The 23,499-nt window shown below is 40.6% G+C and overlaps 1 long non-coding RNA gene across 1 annotated transcript; it reads right to left on the minus strand.

The window, feature by feature from the left end:
- Positions 1 to 428: 428 nt before the first annotated feature.
- Positions 429 to 15,217, minus strand: LOC128142296 (uncharacterized). Its single transcript, XR_008235337.1, has 3 exons — positions 9,906 to 15,217; positions 8,439 to 8,568; positions 429 to 1,235 (listed from the first exon to the last, which is right to left on the minus strand). It is a non-coding gene; the product is annotated as an uncharacterized LOC128142296 (long non-coding RNA).
- Between the last annotated feature and the right edge of the window lie 8,282 nt (positions 15,218 to 23,499).

Raw genomic sequence — 23,499 nt, forward strand, 5'->3', positions numbered from 1 at the left:
ATGTGGCGCTGTGCCTGAGCTAATAAATCCTGTCAGACCCAGGCTGGCTTTTCATCCGTGCCTCGGACAATCTGACCACAGATAAATGAACTCTGACTGTGTGGTGTTTACCATACCATCCTGAGACCTCAGAACTTTGACTGTATTTATCAGTATAATATTCCTCTGAAGCAGAGGAGCATCAGTATCATCAGTTTCCAGACAGACAACTGAGTTACAAAGAGGCTAAATAACTTGCCTGAAATCAAAAGAGATGTATGAGACAGTGTCGAAACTTGGTCCTATGTTTCCCAAGTTCTCAGATAGTGCGGTAACCCCTGGGCTGCCCTTCCTTACATTTGTCTACTGTACAGTAGTAGTACTATATTAGTTTAATTGCTGATATGAAATGTAAAGATTTTTTAAAGTCACATTACAGTATATAAGAATATCTTCTGATGTCAAATCTTTATTATAACTGTCATTATGGGGTTACAGTGTATGAGATCCTACTGTGCTATACAGAGCAACTGCACCTTTCAGCATTGTCATAATCTAAGAATTACAGAGGTGTGACCTGTCAACTAATTAACACAGACCTAAGAACTAGGTCAGTCAAGGTCGGTCTAGCTCAGTGTCAGTGGTCTCCGAGTGGATTTGGCATGGATGCTATGGGAAAGAGTGCAAAAAATGAGGCATGTATATATGTGGTTTGTGGTCTTTATTTACCCCAATCTACTTACACAGTGAAACTTTCCAAAGGAGATAGATATACAGATGTGTATATATATATATATAAAACTTGTTGCAACAGAGGCCCTAATTTATTTTAGTGGAGGATGTTTACTGGCAACTGGTGTTCTCCAGGATGTGTAGTCCCCATATCCACTCTAACTTCATGTGACAGGTTGTGCGCCACAGACAGCTGAGACTTTTTGCACCAGCAGTACCTTTAGAGTACATGGTTACAATTTTCTGATGCAGAAATAAAAAGCATACCACCACCCTACAGATCCTCCCAAGCTGCAATGCAAGTGAGAACAGACTACAAGAGGAAGGGGAAATCAAAGAGAGGTGTTAACTACACGTTTACGAGGACCCCAGAGACTGATCTCCTTTACCGTTTTCAGGTCTACAAACCCATAGTCATGGGGCTTTGAGTCTACAACAGTTACCTGGAGATGAGTCTCGGAGTCCTTTGTGTAAACAGTGGTATCAGGACCTCCCCACTAATACAACTTCATTTCTGGGTGTGTCTGAAATATATAAAAGTATAAATGGACTTTCAGAAAGGTGCCCTGCTGACACTGAAGATGACTGAGGTCTCTCAAAGTCCAGTACCATGTTTCAGGGGAAACAGGTCTCAGGCATTTCCCCATTTCTTAAGGAAGGATAACCTGTCACCCTTCTCCAGCCTGGGCTCCTTTGAAGGTCTCCCAGTCCTGGAAAATAAATATGAGGAAAGTATCTCCAAGTGAAATTCCTAGACTTTGAGAGCAGGAGTAAGCCTCAGTGCTGAGTTTTTCCTGTATGCAATGGGCGAGGCAGTAGCCCAGGCGGGAGCCAGCTCTGCTGAGGAAGCCTGCAGTCGATGGTTCAGGATCTGGCTGGGATGTCAACATCCAGTTTAAGCCAGGCAGGCTAGACCACCCACAGGCAGCCCATGGAATACCTGGCAGCACTAGCCATGGGCTAGCATCCTAATCATGCCATGTAAGTACAGGACAAAGCTACTTCTTTGGAACTGCTTGATGTGATTTACATCAAGAGACAGACGACGGGGAACATCTGCAGACAGTGAGACACTGTTGGTCTGTAACAGGCAGGTGGCTGAGCTGGAGTGGCATCTTCAAGACTTTGACAGGAAACACAGCTATGCTGACTTTAAAGGAATATAATTAATTATTTTTTTTACAGTATTTATCAAGAGCTCTTTCTAAGCATGATGGGCTGTTAAGGAGACAGTATGAAAGCACTTGTATGAAAGATCCAGAATTTGAGTAATGGAGACCTGCATCCTGGATCAAATGGCACTTGGAGGTAAACTCTCAGTATTGCATGAGATATGAATGACAGGCAAGAAGCGCTTTCAAGAGAAGACAAGGAGCTTATGCTTTCTATTATAAGGAAGAATCAGTGGAAGTATGTAAGAAAAAGAGCATTACAATCAAAGTTAATGGCCAAGAACACAATGCTAGATAGACAGCAGGCTAAACTGGATATAAATTCACAGAATACAGTCTTGCAAATAGCAAGATATTTGGCAATAAGAATCTGGATCGCAGTTTTGACACTACGATTGATGGAAAATTCGTGTTTTAAAATAAGCTGCATGGACACAATCTTCTTTCTAGATACAGACTAGATATAGTTTGGTTGTCAAATCTGCAGGTAAGTGTCAGATGATGACTAGTCACCATTACAGAAATAAAATCTGAATTTGCGTTTTCAGAGAAGACTACCCAGAGATAGAAGGTAGAAGGAGAAAAGAAGAGATACACTGAAGAGACTAGTCAGGCCCTGTCAGGCAGCTGGGAGGTGGATGAGGATCACCAGAACATCCCCTTCGGCTAAGCTTCTGAAGGAATTATAACAGGAAACAAAGGCTGAGGAGAACAAGAACCACGGAGCTAACAGAGGAAAAGAATTCAAGCACATAGCTAGCTGTTTATGATGATCGATAAATCAAGAAGAATGAAGGTAACTTTGAGATATGATTAAGAGAAAGTCATTAATGATTTGGGGAAGAATGATGCCAGCGGCTCAGAAGCCAAATCACAGTCTGCAGAGTCCAGAACGTGTTTACAATCAGAGGGAAAAGAGTCAGGGGGCTTGAAAGGTTAAAGAGCAGAGGAAGGAAAAGTACTGGGATGGGTTCTGTAGGATGTGGCAGACCTTCGTGTCTGTAGTCCCACTGAAATCAACAGAGAGGAGTTCGCTGTAGGCATGGCACTGTGTGTATACCATCGTGCAGCACTGGGGCACTAATGAACACTGCACACATTCTACGGGGGACTTTGACAAAGTGAGGAACTGGGAAAATTATCTGAGCAATAGTATGTTTGATGAACGTGGTCATAGAAAGAACGCATAAGTCAAGTCCCAAGTAGATGATGTGGCAATGATTGAAATACCAGACGATAAGAGTCTGGGCAAAAGCTTTAGCTGTGGGGATAGCTAGGAAGGGGTGTGTTTTACATAGGTTATTCAAAAGTGTCAGCAGCCAACTTAATACACTTGAACAGTGCTGAGATGATTGATTACACACTGTTCAGAAATCATATTATTTTATAGAACCAGAGATTTGTTCATTGAAAATTCAGTTTTATGTGTTGTGCTCCACAGAGGTTTCACTGACTGTAAAAGACCTTACCTTCTACACTTTGGCTGTATTAAAGCCAAAGCACTGCTGCTTTTGCAATATAAGGTAATTGAACCTTTCCATTCTTCAGTAGGCTCCATAAGATGTGATCTGTAAGTATCTTAACTTCATCACATAACAGAGAGAGATCTTAAAATGAAAAATACCAAAGTTTATTTTAAAAGACATTTCTCCATATTTCTATAGCTGGGCGACTCATCTCCTCTACACTGAAGTCATGATCTTTCCTAAGACCAGAGTCTCAGCAACAATACGTAAGTCTTCATAGCTTTACACTGCAGTAGAAGAGATACATCTTTGTTTTCAGTGAAAGAAATGAGTGATCCTGACAAGCTTTACATCTAAACTTTAAAAAGAAATAAATTTACGTACAACCCAGCTTCCAACTCTTTATTTCTGAGTCAATCTTTACCTCCTTTAAATTCTTAATATACACTTAATTCATTAATTCTTCAAAAATGTGATCTAAAATAATAAATAACAGTAATGGAATCCTGTGCCTAGTTTTGGGTGTCCCAAAACCAGAGCAAGACCACCGGAGAGCCACTGTGTTTGGGGGCTGGAACACTAGCCCTGTGAGGGAAGGCTGAGGGAGCTGGGCTCATTCACCCTAAAGAAGAGGGGGTTTGGGGGAGACCTAACAGCTCCTTCCCATACCTACAAGGAGGTTACTGAGCAGGTGGGGCCAGGATCCTTATGGAAGTGCTGGGCAGAAGAATGGGGAACAGTGGTCATGTACCGAAACTGGAGACATTCACGCTGGGTATAAAAGAAAATAATTTTCCCTGTGAGAATGAATAAGCACTGGAAGAGTTTTGCCCAGAGAAGTTGTGGAGTCACCTTCCTTCGACAATGCCTTGAGCAACCTGGTCTGGACTCTGCTGATCCTGCTTTTAAGCAAGAGTTTGCACTACAGACCTCTCAAGGTCCCCACCAACCTGGATGATTTGGCAATCCCATAAAAACCATGAGCTCCCAAAACAGGGTGAGAAGACTGCCCCTTGCACCTTTTAGACACCCACGCAGGTTCCCTTCAAATCCTGCCTGGCCACCTGGTATCTCTGTGACATCCACAGTGCACAAAACCCCCAAACTTCTGTAAAATTGTCTCTGGTTTGAAGCAATAAAATGATTGAAGCAATCATTCTATTAATTTTAAACCTTAATTTTAAGTTCTTTGAAAATTATTATCTGTGAAGCAAGACTATCCCGAGTTCTTCTGTCGGGCTACAGAGATTTCAAATTAGGCTAATTTTAAAAAACGTCTTGTCTCAGCAAAAATACCTGATGCCTTATGGAGGAAGACTGTAGATATTAAGAGACTGTGATTAGAAGCAAATCCAACCAAATTCTCTTACATATTGAGTAGGGGATCAAAGATTGTCTTCCTTCTGACTCTCCTCCCTCTCTGAAACACAATCAAGCTCCTCAGTTTTTGACCTGCTTGCGCAGGCTTTGCTCATGCAACACTTTCAGCAATATCCATGAGCATTTTCCCTGAAGAAGAACAAATTCATTAAAGCTGTATGTTTTCATTAAGGGCTCAGAGAAGCAAATGGAAAGAAGGGGTAACATCTCTAAAATAACTTTTGTACCTCTCAAGTTTAATTTCCAGTTCTTTCTGTAAAAAAAAAAAAAAAAAAAGGCAAGAAACACACAAAAAGTAATAAGAAAAATATGCTCTAAATGATGTGTAGCATCCTCTCCCAATTTGGACTGGCACAAGACAACCAGTTCCTGCCTGCCAGCCGTGGACACCATATTTCTCTTGGAGTGTGCAAAAGCCAGTGTGCTCATGTGTGGATATCGCATTCTGAAGGTGAGAGGTCAAATTCCAGCTTGGCAGCTGCAGATAATCCACTTCTTTTGAGGAATGGTGATTTTAGTTTGCCAGTATATAGATCAGAAAATTACTAAAAAAATAGTGTATACTAAGCCAGTTCGGGCTTTCTGTTCTGCAACACTTTTCATCGCACTCTAACTACGGAGTTTGCAACATGTACATATGAGTTTAAATTTGCTCTAATATGGCTTCACAAGGACCTGTGGAATGCAAAGATGAAAAGTGAACTGGTTTTTACATAGTTTTTTTACATAATTTTACATAGATTTTACATCTTCTGCCTTAAGCTTTACTCAATCACTGCTTTATCTCTCACACACATACAAATCCACCCACACAAGGTCATAGAGTAACTGAGTTTGGAAGGGACCTTGGAAGGTCATCTGTCTAACCTCTTGCTCAAAGCAGAGCTAACTTCAGACTTAGGTCAGGTTGCTGAGGGCCTTGTCCAGCTGAGTTTTGAAAATGTTCAAGATGGAAGATTCCACAGCCTCTGTGGGTAACCACTTCCAGTGCTTGTCCACCCTCATGGTGAAAATTTTTTCCATACATCCAGAGAGAACTTTCCTTGTTGCAAGCTGTGACCATTGCCCCTTGGCTTTTCTCTGTGCACCCCATCTTCTTATAAGCTCCCTTTTATATCTGAATATATTTATTTATATGCTTGTTTGTATATATATATATATATATGTGTTTATATCTTGAATTATATTTATATATTGCTGGTATATTCTGTTTTAAATGTATGTTCAGTTTTTATTTCTACTTTGCACTTCCTGTTTCTTTATCACCTCTACACCAAATAATAGAGAAAATATTTAAGGTATTTTTTAAAATGTCATTCTTGAGATTAGCCCTATCTCTTTGAGACATCTACCTTGTTCTTCCACTTCTGTTGATTACAGAAGGCAAGAGGAGCAAAGATGACTGGATACCTGTAAACACAGAACTGCTACCACCACAAGCACTGACAATCAAAAGTAGCTTTCAAAATGATCCCTTATTAAGAGGAAAGTGATATGATGGAAACTTTTTAATTGAAATGTCAGAACTTGCAGATTATTTTCTTGTAACAGAAGCATTGTTCAGCATAGACATACTTTTTATTGAACATCTCTGAATAACCTAATTTAGTAACTGGCTTTGGAGATGTCTTCCAAGTACAATTTAGAGACCTTGACTACTTAATGTTAATAAAGGCTAAGTGTTAAATGTTGTGATGTTAAGCACATGCTTTCTCCAGTATATCTATTTAGCAATAAAGTGATTGCAATATTTGTTGGAATATACAAGAAGTATCTCTGCCAAATGATAATAAAGAAGGGAGTTTAAAAATAATTTTGGACAGTTAAGAATCCCTAGATAAAATCCTAACAATTTGTGTAGTTAATCTACAGTGAGTTTCAGAAGTAAAATTGCCTCCATTAATATAAAAGCATATGTTCAAGACACTTGCATAATCTGCAGAATATTATACTTCTCCACTGTCACATCATTGATTACCCCTTGTCTTATATATCTAACAAACAAAGCTCAGGAAAACAAATTAAAAGAGAAGTCATGAGCATTCTCTCTGAAATACTGTCACCTCCTTTAGCCCAACTCAGAAGAAAGCCTGGATCAGTAGATAATCCTACAGAAAGGAGCAGTAGATAGTGACACTAATAGGAAACGGGTGTATGATCTCACTGCACTCAGGATGCCAGCCCTTGACATGTTGTTGTGACAAATATCTAAGCACAGAAATGAAGGTTTTCAGTGAAAGGGCAAGAAAAGAGCTTACATTCAGTTTTGTCAGAGGAATTGCACAGACATACCCGAGGACATATTTTCAGAACTTGAAAGCCACAAAATACAGCTTTTAATTTTAAAAAGTGCATAAACCATGCTAGAATCCTGTTTTGTTTGGGCTCTATACCCTGCAAATCACAATGGGAGCTGAATGCCAGTTTTTGCTTCATTGCAAGTTTTGGAAAGGTGTATCATACCTTTCTTCTGGAACAAAAATTTGACTCGTTTCTGTCCTTACAGTGAGATAGAGCTAAAACATAAGGGAAAAAAGTGCAAATTTAAGGTCATCTTTCTTCAGAGTAAAATTAAATTAGAAAATAGGGCAGAGAAGCTGTGATGTCTGCCATTTCAACAATACCCCAGGGTCTGAGAAGGGGACTGCTGGAGCCAAAAGCATGAACCACAGTACGTAAGTAGCTGTAGTCTTTAACCATGCCTATCTTCTGATGATCAGCAGAAAGCCCATAAATCATGCTCCTTAGGGACTGAAAGGCTTAAATAAGTATTAAAGGACTCAGCCCTGCACTGGCAGAATAATACATGTGATAATCTAGAAGATGTTGTCTGCCTTTAATTTCTACTTTCTTTTGGACTCTTTTTTTTTTTTTTATTTTTCTCTCCACTGAGCCCTTTAAAGCAGGAGGATAAGCGAAGCCATGCCAAAGGCAGATATTTCACTTTGCTTTCCCTGAACTCAACACTGAAGTTTTTATTATCACTTTAATGGATATTTTCGGATGGGTTGGACCTCAGTGATGAGTTTCATTATTTAATGTCAGCTTCTCTCCTTGGGGAAAATACAAAGTTTGGGGTTTTAGCCAGCATGACAATTAACAAAGGGAATATTACAAATCACATGGCTCAGTCTAAAAACAGCTACTGATCATCTGCAATGCCCTCATGACACTCCCAAGCCTTCCTTCACCCCAGTCCTGGTTTGGCCCACAGCTGGCAGCCGAATACTTTCTGACTGATAGCTGGCTTGGTGAATACAACTAACAATAACGCTGGGCCCAAGTCCACTCCCCAGTGTTTAGTACTTCTGGGGAACAGCATCTCGCACAGTAAGTAATTGTTGCGGTATCAAAATACACGTTTTATCTGCCCAGCATGAGGGACACAGAGGGATGTGGCTGGGACAATTTCAGGCAAGGGATTTTTTAAAGTGAATTCATCTTGTGCTACTGCTGTGCACTTAGCAAAGTGTCACCTTCAATACTTAAGATGTTTTTTAAATATTAGGAAAAGATAAGATACCTTATATCTTATACCATATATATATATGGGATAGAAACTAGGGGCTAAATCCCTGAAGAACATTAAGGATCAATCAAGTGAAACATATTTGAATGTCTGCAACTAAATTTCACTTGAGTCAATGCACCTAAATCCAAACCGGAAATAACAATAATGAAAAAAACCCTGTCTTGGCTTGCTTCTCACCTGGAGGCTTTGAACTCAGTGGCACCATTTAGCTCCATTTCAAAGATCCTGGAGGAACAGAGCTTTGCTTCTACCTCAAACCAGCAAATGGGAAAGGCCGAGACCGTCTCTGACAGAAGCATTCTCAAACCTTAAATGCAAAACAAGCATGAAAAGCATATCGATATTTTCAGTCTAACGCCCTAGCCCTGTCAGCGTGATTTATCAGACACATTCTGAGAAAATCTCTGGGAATAGTCTCCTCGCAAAATATGGCTGTGGTGACTTCTTTGTTAAAGACACAGCCAGCAACAGTATGCTCATGCTACACAACAACTGACTGTTTTCCCTCATTTGCCTGATGATACCAAAACCTGTATCTCTGAATGTACCCTAAGTAATTAGGAGGGGAAGGCTGGGTGGGGAGGAGGTGATCTGTACCATCCCTGTGGCAGCTGGGCCCCTACGCAGGAAGGAAATCAGGATTTGTTGACTAGAGAGAGAAGCAGGAGAAAGGAACCCACAGCCTAGGAAAGAGCCACCCTTATGTTTCTGGCTTCTGCCTCCAAAAGATGTATGTATACATTCATCAGTTACTGCATAAAATGTTACATGTGTCAAGCTACAAAAACATCTCAAGACCGGGAGGCTGAGAGCCCACCGCTATACATCTCCTTTGGAGCAATCGGCCCACGACACACTCTGTCTGCGATCAATAACGATAAAGTTGCTGGGAGTGAAGGAAGCAATGCATGTCTTTGTGGTTTCCAGTTAGGAAAACACACGGCTACCAGCGCCTGGGGGGCAGGGGATGTGGATGTGAATGGATGTGGAGGATAAGGACGGGTTTGAGTACCCGTCTCTCACTCCCTGGCTGAGTGGCCTAGCCTGTAAATTACTGCACAGAAGGACGTGAACTTCCCAGCCTTCTTTTAAAAGAAAATAGTGAACTTTGATCTGTTCTTTGACAGAATGGCTGTAGGTAAGGGCATGCGGTGACCATATTTTTCAAAACCCTTTGCTGGTGGGGGCAGTTCTCTCCCTTATGGTGGCTCTTTGGAGAGGAAGGGAGACTGTGCTGCCTCCCTCGTACCTTCGAGGCTGCTCCTCGTACCAAGGAGGCTGCTATTCTGTGAAATGTTAGGTGAACATTGCTTTGCTACCTCAGGTTAAAATTCACGTTTATCACTACAGATGTTTTGTTAAATGTTTGATGCTTAAATTATGTTCATCTGCAGGGAGGGGGTGGAAAAGAAAGGCAGGGGACGGCACATAAAACCAGTCTAGCTAGATAAGTTCTTCCATGCTCTTCTTTTTGTAATAAGAAATGTTTGCCATGTCTGTGCATGCATTTGAATTCTCAGGATTGCCACCATGTGCCTGGATGTGATCTACCCAGAGCAAAAAGTAGTGGGCACAGAAGAGGTCCAAGACCAGGCTGATAGGGTCACAACATACAGTTTTGTCAGGAAAGTCTGTCCTGCTTACTTTTTATCCAAACTGCCCACTGCCTGTTTGGAAGAGGTCTGGAGAAAGGCAAATACATTGTCTGTGGAGGGGACACAGAGCAGGAGCTGTTGCCCAGCCAGCAGCAGTGCACCCAGCAGCTGCCAAAAGAAAGGAAAACCACAACTGTAAAATCAGCCATTATTAAAGAGGAATATGGAGAACTTTTGAAGAACTAATCCTAAACTTACGAGGTGGGAAGGCAGCAAATTTTCTTTCTTACCAGTGGTAATAGTAGCGATAGAGTAGAAGCATGAAACTCTGCTGGCAAGACTTAGAGCAGACATCTCCATACCACTGATTGTTTTCTCACTCACTCAGTCTAGTCATATGTCATTCTTACATTACACCTCTCTCCTGAGAAATGCAAAATGCAAACTACCGTTGAATGAAGATGATTCCTCCAGAATCCCTTCCATTCAAGTTCATGCCCAGGGTATGACTCAGATGCTCACAACAGAAGCAGGATACTCCTCTGTCTCCAGAGGACCCATCAAACCAAACTTTCTTCCAGACCTTCATCAGAACTCAGCCTTGGCCAGTCCTGCGCCAGATCCTGGCCACATTCATGTTGCTGTTGCTGGGAGCAATTTATTTTGGACATTCCCAACTATTGTCCTTGTGCGGGTGGTTTGTACTAGTGGAGATCTTGGACCTCTGTCCAAGACAAGAGGGAGCATATCATGCCAACCTTGGAGAATACACTCCTAGCAAGTTCTGGGGCCTGACTTTAGCTCTGGCATAGCTGCATGGCCGTGTCATACGTTTTCATTAAACACAGGCAAGTTGCGCAATTTGCTACTGGGACATTTCCATTCAGCACTCTCACATACAAGGGGATTATGACAGAACCACAGGATGGCTGAGGTTGGAAGGGACCTCTGGAGGCCATCTGCTCCAACCCCCCTGCTCAAGCAGGGACACCTAGAGCTGGTTGCCTAGATGGCTTTTGAGTATCTCTGAGGAGGGAGACTCCACAAACTCTCTGGGCAACCTGTGCCAGTGTTCGACCACCCTCAGAGTAAAAAAGCATTTTTTTGTGTTCAGATTGAATTTAATGTTTTTTAACTTGTGACCATTGCCTCTCACCCTGTCACTGGGCACCCCTGCGAAGTCTGGCTCCCTCTTCTTCATTCCCTCCCATCAGGTATTTATTTATACACATGGATAGGATCCCCATAAGCCCTCTCTTCTCCAGGCTGAACAGTCCCAGCTCTCTCAGCCTCTCCTTATACATGAGATGCTCCAGTCCCTGAATCATCCTTGTGGCCCTTTGCTGGACCCACTCCAGTAAATCCATGCCTCTCTTGAACTGGAGAAACGAGTGGTGGTTCTTCTGAGCTGGCACAGAAAGGCCAAGCGAGATGGACACAGGCCTGAGACTGCTTAGGAAGACCAAGGACAGAAAATCTGCGCCTGGCTGTGGACAACTTAACCAGGTTGATAAGCTGTCATGAACATACAACCCCAGATCCAGCAGAACAGAGGCCATATCAAAATTACATGACAAATATTATTTTAACATCTAACCTGGTAGGGTCTGTTTATAGTGGGTCAGAAATTTGGCTGAGGTAGCTGCAGCATGTTTAGTTAAATCCCAAATTGTCTACAAATGTTTTTTGCATTTGACACTGTAATGTATACAATATTGACTGAGAAGTTTATTCATTTTTATTATTTGCTTTTTCAATTTTCCAGCAAGATACTCTAGAAGCAGAAAGATTTCATAAAAGCACGTAGTACCTTAACAGATAAAACATGCCAGAGCAGCTAATGAATATAAATTAATATTTTTAGTTAAAAAAAACCCCAACCTATGTATGTCATACATGTCCAGCAGGAGACTGTGGACATATAAGAAAAATCCTGCAATACTGTGTAAAATGTTCAAACAAATCATAGAAGAAAGCCACTCTGAGCCAACCACCTGAAGTTAGCAATTAGCATAGCTATGCTAAGAATGATTCCCATTGCAGATATCTCATATGTCTCAGATATCACTAGCTGATACCTCAGTCAAAATAAATCCACTTTGTTGCCCTGTTTACACTGCTGAGGAGTTTTGGTTAAACCAAAACCTTTCCATAAACTGCACTGTTTTGTATACAAGGTATAGAAAGTATTTGCGTTTGGGTTACTGGCTTCTCAATTAATAGTTTCTTTTTGTTAGAGATAGCTGGTTTGCTTTGAATAAAGCACTTAAACATTGATTATAAGGGAACAACTTTCAAACTTGCTAGGGTAGACCTGCTCCAAAAAACATTTAGGAAGTGTAAAAACAGAAAAAGGAAATGCCACCCTGGTGCTTTCTTGAGAGTTGAGTTGCTGAGGTTCAAATCCTTGTTCTAAATCAGGAAAAAGGGATGTAAGCCGGCCGCTGAGTGTCTCAGCCATGTGCTCAGGCTATACTGCAGTCATGCCTGTCTTTGTCTTTTTTGTTTATTTTCCTTCTAGGCCAGGTCTCACGGGTATGTTCAGAGAGTGCCCACCATGCAGGATGGACTCCAGGTGAAGGAACACAGCTCTTGCAAAGCTCAGCCTGCATGCATGAAATTGGGAATTTAGCCATGTTTCAGAAGCCTCAAGGGTGAGATTGCAGCTGTGGAAGGCATGGCAGGTTTAAATTTTGGATGAGGGCACCTGAAAGTGAAAGGAGGATTTTCTATCACTAATTCATCCTGTGGGGTCACACAGGGACACTACTGGTGACAAATGGTGTAATAGTTATCACAGAGATTCCCCAATTATTGTGATCCCACTGCCTGGCTGAAGAAAGGTGGTTGAATACTGACAGTTCTTACACATTTCTGCCTGTTAAACTAACACAGCCTAGTGTGTTAACTAACACATCTCTTCCTTCTGGTTTCTTTCTTTATCAATAGAGTTATGGTTGAAAACAAAAATTAAAAACGAAGAAAACATCATACTCTAAGTCTTAGAGGATCTGAGTAAACATTGCAGGAAACCTCCCATAGACTTGATGCCAGACATAAAAGTATAGTTATCTATGCGGTTCACTTGAAAGCCAGACAATTTTGGGAATGCACAATGTAGCTAGGACAATATTGCTGTGACAGCCACGGCACGTCCTTACTTTTTGATATTTACAGGGCAATCCTAAGATTGCTATAGTTTGGGGGATTTTTAACACACAGATTAATCTGCGCTGCAAGTAAAACTGCAAGTGTAAGCCAGCAGGCAGGTCGTAGAGGAGCACCAGTGGTTTGGGCTTCCCCATGGGCTGTGCACACCTGCTGAGGACACCGAGACCTTTTTGAGATTCTTCGTCTGCACCGAGTCCCGCAATGTAGCAACCTCATCACTGCTAGTATCTTTATCAGGTAACTTCAAGCTGGCATGGGTACACCCTCACATGCAATGGTCACACCTCTCTTTTGTGGAGTACATCCCTAGCTCCATGAATGCTTTAGATTGTCCAAGCCCTGTTCACACACAGCTATTTACTAAAATTTTTACGGGCAGATCAGGTGGATGTAAAGAATAGGCTTAAGGCCCTAATTCTTCAGTGAACTTTGTAACTTCTCCACTCACCGGTTTGACAAATGCATCTGGAAGGGGGCTTGTTGAAGGTTCCTGAAAGCAGGTCTGGGGTTGGAAGCTCCTGACTAACACAACAGCTACACTTCTCATTCCATATTCCAGGCCATATGACAGTGTCAAGACACACAAGCCACCTATAGTGCTTGGAACAACTCTGCTCCGTAATTTTCTTATCCTCATTTTAGATCAATCTAGCAATAATAAACTGATTCTTACGGTTCCTGGCAGGCTGCTCCAGTATGAGAAGTATTCTCTCCCTTGTTTAAACGAAGCATCCTTCAGCCAGATTTCTCCTCTAGCTCTGGGAGGTTTGGACTGTGGCAACTTCTTGCTCTCAGCCATCCCCACATCGTGTTATTTATTTGTGGCATTTTGTATAAGAGCTCCTATGCAAATTATAGCTTGGAGCCTTTGTCCGATGGATAGCGAGAGCTGCAGTGTGCCATTCCCCCAGTGGCAAGCCTGCTTCGGTGTCACTTAATAAATTACCATTCCAAACACAAGAGAAAAAAATGTAAGTATGTTGGAAATTTAAAATTGGATCTTTTCTGTCATTCTTCTCTCATCACAAATAAACCAAAAAGAAAAGAAAGACGCTTGTGGTACTAGAAGCCTTTGGATTGTTTTAACTACTAACCAAAACCTCCAATAAGCTGCCAACCAGACTACTTTCCTCAAGCTTATTATTCCATTTGTTTCTGCCATTTAACTCCTCAACTGTAATATTTCCATGCAAACAGCACGGTGTGCCCAAAATATCTTATCTTACATTAGAGAGAAAACAAAATTTTTCAGGGAGGACACTGTATCTCTTTTCCCCCATATGGCTGCAACTATGCAAAACCAAAATGGTTTCTCTCTTGGCGGGCAGGCAGGATTCCTAATGAGCCAACACACAGAAAACAGATAAAATTAAGAGACAAACACCAGAGCCTATTTTATCCTCTTTCTTTTCCCATCATGCTTTGTCCAGCTCTTACATCCTCATTATTACCACTAACTACAGCTGACAGATACTTAGAAATTACATTTCAACCAAAGTCATTGGCTGACGAGCCCTGTACATTGACGCAAATTGAACACTTCTCCCCCATATTCATGGCTATCAGGAATTTTTATTTTGTCCATATCTCTGCTCTAACGTCCTCCTAACTTTGCCTAGTACTTTTTCATTCTTCTTATCTGACAGCTTCTTTTCTCTCTCTTTTCCATAACATGTTTCATGCTGTTTCACATTGCCTTTGTACTCTCCCCAGGCTTCTCCTCCACTTGCTACGTCCTGTTTCTTTGGACATCCCTTTCAAACACTATTCTGGAATGGAGGCTTCCCCCATGCCTTCCCTTCACATCCTTTATCTTCACTCCCTCGTACGAGCCCTTAGTAATTCCTCAGTTCAAAAATGATACAGCTGGAAAAACCTGTGGGGGGCAAATACGGCATCTCAGATTCCCTGCTGCTCTGGAACTAGTGGTTTTGAGTTGATGCATCCTGCACAGATCGATGGGTACTGTTAGTTCAATAGATGGATCCTGCCACCTGACAGATACCCTTTTATATCCTATTTATTTTTCTCACAAGTATAGAGTTAAGACATAGAGGGGGTGAAAAACAGGAGGGCTGTGTTGGCTCTCTCTGTGGGATCAACTCAGAACCTGTAGAGCAAGTGAAGATAAAGAGAATGTGGTGGGGTACTGGCATATGTGGGCTTAAACTGACACAATATGTACCTCTTTGTGGCTCCCTCTGCCTACACGTTCAACAGTCCCACTGAGTCTGGCTCTATACATGACTAAAGCACATATATGATAGCCCATTAATAATGTTTAATATATAATTTTGCTTCTTTTTTCCCAGGAAAAATTTTTAGGTTTTTATCAGCTTTCAGTTCTGCTGACTTCTAACAAGCCTTTTGGGGGATTTTTTTTTTTTTTTTTTTCTGAGCTGGTTTTGGTGGTGAGTAGGAGTGAAGAAAGAAATTCAATAAGCCTGCAGGCAATTGCTGTGCTGGCAGTGTGCATTGCTTTTCATTTTGGAATTGGCATGAAGGCCCTCCAAGTAACACAAGCTCTCCTTTTTGACAGAATTGACAGATAAATTATATAACAAGATGCAGTCAGATAGGTTTTTGAGGGGATGAGGATCGAGTGAAGTCAAAATGGAAAGCTCATTTCACATCAGGGGTATTCCTTCACTGTACTATTAAAATACAGCACCTTTGATTCAAAAGGCTCCTATGGCACTCCCTAAAACGCAGCCAAGATTTGAAATGACATGGCTGTCTAAATTAGGTTCCTCAATCTATAGTCGGACATACCAGTAACAACTCGATAATCACAAGCATTTGACCTCTCACAAATTCTTTTTACTTGGCAGGACAGGACACTGCAAATTATTAGTACCTTTAAGCAGTGCAAGTAATTTCACCTGAAACTGTATATTCTTTGAAAACATTGATTGAATTTGTACAAGAAACTAGTATCTAACCATGTTGAAAGCCAAAACAGATGAGTGTCCTTGTTTCTTCTAACTTAATTTGAACCTCCTGGAGCCCCATGGAAATTCTCTGACATTTCCTATTCTTGGTAACACTTGCTTTATATTCAAATCATACATCATATTGGACTATATTTTTCATACTAATAATTTCCAATAAACGTTTTCAAATCTTTGGAAGCTGTCTGCCCCGAGTGAGTTTCACATCCTTCAGGAAAATTTGTAAGGCAGTATGAAGTGAGGAATGGAGAGGAAAAGAAGTTGAAATAAGCCTTTTCCTACCTACACAGTAAGAAAGGGATGGCACTAAACAAATAGTCCCTAGTTAGGTCAAAAATAAAACTGCAGAAAAGAAATAAACTGGTTGCCCTCTATTCTATATAATGCTCAAAACTTCCTGTATTACAAACAAAAATTCTTTGTTCTTTTCCAAAAATCATTAGGGAAAAAGGTTTTTACATCAAGGAAATCATACAACACAAGGTTCATCTAAGAGAGAAGGATGAACTACACTTTTATGTAGGATAATCTCTGTCTAAACGTCATCACTTTTTGCCTGAAAAATACATCAATCTGGCATCATGGGAGGAAAAACAATTCTTAAAGCAGTACAAATAGGGGGGGGAAAAAGGCCAAATTAAGTATAATCTGAAAATTATTATCAAATAGCACATTGCATTTCTGTGGCCCCTACTACACAAAGATATGAAAAGATACTGAAATAATTATTTAACATCCAACACTCCAAAAAGGTAATTAAACTCCTAATTCCTAAGTGCAGACACAAAAATTACGTTTCTTTTTAAGATTAAAAAAGAAATCTTGTGTCCAAGCCACATGTAGAATCTTAATCCTTCCACAACCAGCCTCATTGTACAGTCACAAGGTCGGTACCTCTACACATTCAATAAACAGCTCTTCGACACAGCACAATTTTTCCTTAAATACCATAACCTCTGATCACTAAGGGACAAGAATTAAGGGCTCCCAACATAGGTATAAAAAAAATAGTTGCCCTAAATACTTCCAGATACCCCACCCCAGGGTCATTATTAGAGGAATATAATCTGCACTCTTAAAACTCACTTAGTGTAGCTTCCAGCCCATGGCCATTTCAGGCAAGCCAGCCGTAGCTGAACAGCACAGCCAGCACCTTTCCACACTTCTATCATAGCATGTACAAGCTCTCACAAGCATCCAAGTTTTTTTCATGACAAATTCTTCCACTTACATTGGATGATCATGGCAACAAGAACAACCTACTGAAGCAAGCTTAAACTTTTATATTGTTTGCATTAAAATTTCTCCTCATGGCCAACTTAGTATATTCAGGGTTGGTTAGCTCCAGGAAGACAAGCTCCAACACCACAATCGTCTAATTCATAAACATTTTCAAACTCCTTAAGCTACGGAATATGTTTATACTGCATTATTTTACCCCATACTAAAGTTCAAATTTCTCCAGTGGCCATAATGCATATATGAATGCAAACCCTCACATAGAAGATATTTTGGGACACAGTAGACAGAGAAGTTTAGTCCATACCATCAGCACAGCATGGATGGGTGAGGTGTGCTGTGCCTGGTCTAGTTTGCTACCATGTAGCCTGCTCTTTTACAAGGGGACATAGAGACTGTACATAGCCTGAATTCAAAATGCTGTCCTATCACTGAGCAAGAAACAAATATAGTACTTATGAAGATGCTACGAAGTAGCTTACTCCCTCATGCAGGCTGCTCAGAAACCATAGCCAACCTCTACTTGAACAACTTAAGGTGAGTATCTTTGGATAGCTATAAATCAATGATGGTTTTGTTCTTTGCAAAGCATTGCTCATTCTCATACAAAATGAAAATACTAATTAGGAGGCTTGCAGTTTTGCATTTTCACATCTTTAAGAGTTTATTTAATCAGGACTGCATTATACAAGTGAAGAAGAAAGTTATTTTACAGCCTGTCAGCTGGCTGCTCAGTCATGGTAATGAATTAGTTTCACAACTCTGCTCCTGTTGCCAGTTGTCATCCTGTAAGGATACAGAATTCATGAATCCAGCTGCAGGGAGCTCACATGCAATCTCCTGCGCAGTTTATTGGCATCTGTTCTCAGTACTAACCACCATACCATGCTGTCCTTGCTAGTCTCAGAAGTTTTTGCTGCATTACTTTGCTGTAAGGAGGCAGGTATCTATTTGTTGCCATCTTGTTTATTTACAAAGATAGTACACACACCAAATCCTCTGCTGACAGGTACAAAAGGATCAAGGAAAGCCAAGTCCACTCTTCAGCAACGCTGTGCTCTCAGTGCTTTCCGCTGAGCTCCTCCCATTTGCTTATTCCTGCTTCTGACTTACAGCAATTCCAGCAGTCAGTGCTTTTTGTTGGCACAGCACAGTCTCAGGCCATAAAACCTAGTAACGACTTGGAAAATATGTCTGCCTTTCCAAGCTATTGGTGGGATTTTGTTTAAAACTATTTTAATGTACAGCTCACAGGCATCTGATTTTACTTTTCTCTTGGATATTAAAGGTTACATAATTATCAGCTAATTGCAGGGAAGATTTGGAGTGCATCACACCATTCTTCCACTTGTACACGTTATAAGAGCCCGTTACCAGAAGCAGCACTGTTCCCATTACCACTACCCTCCTCTTAATTAAAAATCTTTGATTGGCTTTTGCAGGCTTAATTGCTGATGGCATTTCTACAATAGGAATTGAGAAGACATTTATTGAAACTATTAAAAGTTTTATTAAAAAAAATTAAACACATCTTCTCTGAATAATATTAGAAACAAAACATTTTAACCCCCAAAGAATCCTAGCTTTACATGTTTCACTTGTTTAAAGAGAAAACTACAATCTATTTTCTACAAAAGGAGGAAAACTTGACAATATAACATTATAACTGCTCAACACGTTTACTGAAAAATAAACCAACTTTGTTCAAAGAGTCCTTGCATGAGGGGAAGTACAAGATTTTCCCGTCTTCCACTTTTCTTCCCATCCTCCCTTCCAAAAAAAAAAAAAAAAAGAGAGGGAAGTCTTAAAACAGTCTTCCTCTCCCCTTTCCAAGGGCTTCTTTTAGCAGTTACTACAAATATTTTTGTAAAAGCAAAGCCAAAACAAGAGACACAAAGTGGATCTTACCTTCATGTAATTTAAAGAGGAGAACAACTATTCTTGCATACTTATAAAATATTGCTACTAATGAGATTGCTGAAGCTTAGTCAATGGAAAGTTATGACCGAATTTGCAATTGTCTTGCAAACTTGCAAAGTTTCACCTACTGTCAACCTATCGCAAAACTCATGCTCTGGCCAGCTTTGTCCTTTGGCTGGGAACATGCTTGTCCTTCCCTCTTTTGCCCTCCCCTCCCTGCGTAATTCAATCATAATTCTGTTATTTTGTGAAGACCTCCTAGATTCCGTGTGCAAGGAAAACTGTGTGTTATCAACACCTATGGCGACAAGCTCTGCTGAGCACACGTTTAGCCATTAGGAAAAGCCATTCGGCAAGCACTGGCAGGGCAGAGTGCCATTACAGCACTGTCATGTGCCTCCCATGAGAAGTCTCATAGTTTGAGATTTAGGTTCAACAAAGCTTTCTTCTCTGAATAGCAGTGCTGGCACATATAGAAAAAAATTAGGGGACTAAATTCTTACTGGGCCACTGAAAGCACACAGTAGATTTACTTTACCAAGAGTCACCTGGAACTAAAGCCCTTCATAGCCTACAGGATACCAACATTTTGAATGAGGCTTCTCCTTTCACCCATCAAAACCAGGCAAGATCTATGCAATTTAAGAGAATGATTTTAGGGTAACGTTACCCTAACTGTGTAACAGCAGATAGGCTTCAGAACATATGCACTCCTCTCCAACCATACATCCATCTTTATCTTTTGTTTTTTAAGGAGCAACGGTAGCTTTTTTACAACTTCTCCTAGGCAGAGACAATGTCAGGTGACTGACAGAAGTAATACAAATAAATCATTTGTTTAAAAAACTTTCATCTGAAACCAGAATTTCAGAAAACTGCAAACATTACTTAAAACATACTTGCAAGTACCCGAGATACCACCAGTGAATATAGTTTGCTCTGAATTTTACATTATTTACGATTTCTATTTTAGTGAACTGACTAGCAAATGTGTCTTCTTGAAAGTGGTATGAATTCTCATTCTGAAGTTCTGTTCCGAAACCCACCTGTGTACTTAAATCAGTGGTTTCAGTGATCACTGCACCAGGTTTTAAATGCTAGTGCAAAACAAAGACACTCCTCACCCACCACCCCCCTCCAAAAACTAAAACCCAACCCATGAAAGCATTAGCTTTACATCTACAGCAAGTTGAATAAATTTCACCCTTTGAGCTTCCTAAAAAGGACCAAAAAAAAAAAAAGAAGTCACAATCATTTAGTAAGAGTGTTGGTTTTTTGTGAGCTGGACTGAACCCTTTAATAGGGGACCCTCTGAGATGTACAGTACCTTGTTGGAGTACAGGAATTCAAGTGTGTTCAAGTGTGGCGATAAAAAATATTCTGATGCACAATATGTTTACAGAAGGTACTGTAATCATTTTGAACTGAGGTTTTCCTTTAAGGTTTACACATGGAAAAAATTCTCAAGCCTCAAAACTGTTCATGTAACTGATATTTCACCTAGCATCTGATGGAAACGACCAAGAATTTAAGCAGTGCTACGATCTGCATGTACCTTTTCTATGCATGCATACCTGATAGACAAAAGGTCAGAAAAAACAGAATGGAAAGCTATGATAACACAGTATTGTGCTCCTGAGGTGAGATGATTTTAAAACTCTGACTATTTAAGTAAATTCTTCCTGTCAAAAGGAAAGCTGCATGTGGGCTATTTCCCTGCTGTTTACAAAGAACATTCCAATTTTATCTCATTTAAAAATTCTTTAATTATTACACAACAGCACTTTTGTGATTGTGTTATCAAACAGGGAACATAGCTATTACACAATCTGGATTGTTCTAAAGTGAGTGTTTTGGGGCCGTAATTATACAAAATGAATCTACAGTTTGCAATTTAGTCAATCTCTTGAGAGAAAACTTGTGGAACAAAAGAAATTTGCCGTAAAGACCATGCTCGAACTTAGGAAACTCTGCTCACCAAAGGCAACTTGCTAACTTCAGCTCCTATTCAGACTCTTCAACCCCATTAGAGGAACCAATGCTATACATAAGTGAATCCCTGTGCTGCAGACCAGCTCTTCGCATTGGTATATGTAGTCCAGCAGCAATCTACCTTTAACTGCTTATTTCCACCACTTCTTAAATTCCATCTGCTAGGCCAGCACAACTGTTTTGACAGTCATAAGACAAAAGACATAATTAAGCACAATAAAAAAATGTTTATTATAGCTAAATCAGTTCTTCAAAGGCACAAACACTTTGGACAAAAGGAGCGTCGCATGACAGCAAGAACTGGCCAAGGAACATACAAAGGAAAAAGTGTAAATAAAAGCAGTTGCTTGCAGAATCAGAGAGCCTACTAAATGTGCTAGTAACCAAAAACTAATGCTTTCTAAGAAAAAGAAAAAGATTTAAAGAAACAATCATTAATTACTTCCCCACCCCACACATATCCCAGTTCTCACTGTTCTTCTACAGTCCTTTATGTAGTGGTAGAACACTTCTCCTTGCAAATGCCCTGTACACCTATTACCTTTTAAGTTATGAAGGTATGATTTTTGCCCCCTTTCCCCCACCCCCGTTCTTACAACTGTGAGCATTATAGGATTAGACTGCAGCACAGTAAGTTAGATTAAATCATCTGCTGGAAGCTTCCATTACTCTGTTGTATTAAAGTATGTTTCAAAATAAGTTATTAGTATGCATATTCCTAAATATAACACATTAAATCATAAAATAATTTAGACTGGAAAGGACCTCTGGAGGTCATTTAGTCCAACTCCCTGCTCAAAGAAGGTCTAAGTCTATCAGGATGGTCAGGTACTTACTAAGTTGAACATCTACAAGGTAAAGATTTCTACAACCTCTCTGGATGACTGGTTCCAATGCTTGATCATCTTCATGGTAAAAAAATAAAAATAGTATTTCTCACTCCCCTTAAATCTAATTGGAATTTCCCCATGCTCCAATTTGTGTCCATTGCTACTCATCCTGGCCTCATGCACCTTCAGGACCAGCCTTGCTGTGAATCCTCCCACTGAAGGGACGGAAGACATCAGTAAAATCTGGCCTTAGCCTTCTTTTCTTAAGGCTGAATATTACCAAGCTCTCCCAGTTTCTCCTTTTATGTCACATGCTCTTACATCCTCAACATTTTGGTAACCCCCCCACTGGACTTCCTGCAGAGGTTCACTATCTGCCTTGTATCAGGAAGCCCAAAGTTGGTCACAGTACTCCAACAGTGTTCTCACAAGGGGAATAATCACTTCCCTAAACCTGCCGGTTCCACTCTTTGCTAATAACACCCAGTCAGGACGCTATGATTCTGCTGTAGGCATGTCTCTTTCCACAAGGACACCCACTGACTTGTGTTCACCTTGCTGTCCACCACAACTCCAAGTCCTTTTCTGGAAAGTAGCTTTCCATTTAGTTCATGACCCCTGCCTGCACTGCTACATGACATTATTCCATCCCAGATGCAGGACTTAACACTTCACTTTGCTGAACTTCAAGATGTTCCCATGAGACAATTCTTCCAGCCTGCTGCAGTTCCCCTGAATTGCAACCCTGCCCTCCAGCACATGGACTGCTTCCCCCCCCTAGTTTGGTATAGTACATCATACAGGATTAGACAGGGGAGAGTAAAGAGAAAAGCCTGCCTTGAAAATCACTTCTAAAGAAAGACACCTGCCATCTTCATGGACAAATCAGTTCCTGTGACTGTTTCCCAGCCAACATGTAATTGCAGACAGTAAGCAGGAGGGCTGACAAGTTAAAACAATTTTCCACATGTAGATGAGTTCCAGAACTTGTGGAACGAAGAGGGGAAAAAGGTATGTGGTTGGAATAAGGCGAAGGTGAGTCATTAAATTTTCCCCTTAACCTTAAATGCAAGACTGTATGCAGAGATACTGTCTCTTCCTTTCCAATATTCACATTCACCTCACTGATCAGTCACTATACTTCACAGAACCCTACCAAGGATCTTGGATTTTCTGGCTTAGACATGCTATAACACATTCTGCAGTGCAAAGGTGCTAAGGAAACCCAGGGAAGTGTGAAACATTGGCTGAAAAAAACCCAGAAACTTTAAAAAAAAAACCAACCCTTCAAATTACAATAGTTGAACAATACAGGGTTTTGTTGCTTCATGTTTGCATCGTGAATCTTGAGAACTTCAGATTTCAAAATAAAAGCTTTAAACCATACCCAGCTCATTAGTCAGACCCTTTGAAAGACTTTTTACCCCCTGAAACAAAAAGCTCTACTCCAGAAAGTTTCCAAGACTGGGCAAGATTAAAAATGAGATTTAGAACAGGAAAAATTCTGAAGGATGAACACACAGGTCTACCCAAATTGTTC

Source organism: Harpia harpyja, chromosome 5, assembly GCF_026419915.1.
Source record: "Harpia harpyja isolate bHarHar1 chromosome 5, bHarHar1 primary haplotype, whole genome shotgun sequence".
Classification (NCBI taxonomy): Eukaryota; Metazoa; Chordata; class Aves; order Accipitriformes; family Accipitridae; genus Harpia; species Harpia harpyja.